Genomic DNA, 1,765 nt, shown 5'->3' with positions numbered 1-1,765 from the left:
CATTGCAGAAACACATGAAAAGGAAAAAGAGACTGAGATTGGTACCTGGTTGAAAGACAATCACAAGGAGAATGAGAAGACATGCAGACATTTTAAAGCACACAAAAGCTGAATCTTTCTTGGAGGTTGAGGTAGTTAGTTTATTGTGCCAACCTGGCCGATAAACACATGTGGGGTTAATTGAAGGGCGGAGGGATAAATAAATGGCTCAGTGAGCCTCGCCTTTCTAGTTCTTGGGTCTCTTGCTTTCTCATGGTCAGACCAAGGTGCAGCTGCCTTAGCCAATTTCCTGCTTTAGCTGGCAAGGCTAACTTCCTGCAAGACATCCCTGAGGAGAAGCCACATGGACCTATCCCGGTGCAGCCCTGGGTGCTGGAGCAGCTGTGTGGAGTCCCCTGCCAGTGCTGAGATGCTTACACGTTCAGTGATTCGGCTTTCCTCCTGCAGTTGGCATCATTGCATGTGTTTTGTGAGATGGAGAAGGACTTTGTGGATTGGTGTCGGACATACGGGCTAATGTTGGACTTGTGGGCTTGGGCAGCACTAGGTTGGGATGTTTTCTTGATATGCACTTACCCTTTATATAAAACTCTCTCTTATACATGAGTTTCTGTGGATTTGTTTCTCTAAAGTACCCGGACTAGTACATTATGGTACCTTAGGAGTGGGGTACAGGAGAAACAAATCAGAAGATGGAGAGTAGATGTTAGTTTGACCTCTCCCTCATGGTAGTTTTTCTTCTTTGTCCAGCCAGAGGTCAGATAAAGCCACACTTTACTTGGTTGTTTTCTGGGGAAAATATGGGAAGTATGAAGATAGAAATTAGAAATAGAAAATTTGTAAACCCACTTGCTTTGAGCCAAGCAAGATAAAATTTGATCATTAGGTGGGTTTAGGCCACACCTGCAAAGAAAGCTATGTCCCACCCAGTGCTTTGGACTACTCAGGAACCAATGGTCTTTGTCAGAAGCTGGACAAAATCTGGAACCATGAAGAAAACTCCCCTCTAGGACTGAATGTTAAAGGGAACCTGAGAGCAGGTTAAAATACTTGCTAGGTGACCACCTGGATCTACTTGTTGAGTGGAAGTGGGAGAAATGCAGCAATAAAGAGATGGGTTGAGTTTGGCCACTGACACCTGTGGACTTGGTTTACAGAAAAAAAAGGAGAAGATGAGAGCAGGTTAACTGGTCTAAGGTTCATGACCTAGCCGAGGGGGCTAGGCTTATTGAGTATTTGTGAGAGCCCATGGGCTAAAAGCAAGACCAGCAATGGGCACCCTGAGGAGGCTGAGTGAGGCAGCCCACGTTGAGTTGACAGAACCCGACCAGCTGGAGATTTTTGAGCCTGTGAACTGGTGCATATCATTGCTGACTTTATGGATGGCCTGTCCGGATTTGACTTTGCTTATGGATGCAGACTTCACACGGTTTCAACTGTAATGAAGATTCTTCATATCAAAAATATGATTGTCTTCTCAGAGAACTGGGTTGATGTAAGTGGGCAGTATATAAATTGGATACTCAAAATTGGGGCTGTAAAGGCATGAAGTGGTTGGCTTACAAACTTTCATAGGTCGGGGAACATATTCACAGGATTATAGGATTAAGGTGTAGTTGTTACTTAATTTCAATTGTGCACAAAAACAACATGCACAAAAATAAGACAAAGCAAAACCAAGCAACAATGTACAACAAAACAGCAACAACATCAAGCCACTGACAAAGAACAAATTAAAATATACCAAGAAAGAAAAGCTTGTGTT

The sequence above is a fragment of the Echinops telfairi genome, unplaced genomic scaffold (assembly GCF_000313985.2).
Source record: "Echinops telfairi isolate 266 unplaced genomic scaffold, ASM31398v2 ScPeMD7_18;HRSCAF=68, whole genome shotgun sequence".
NCBI classification, from domain to species: Eukaryota; Metazoa; Chordata; class Mammalia; order Afrosoricida; family Tenrecidae; genus Echinops; species Echinops telfairi.
Note: the sequence above shows the minus strand (reverse complement) of the source record.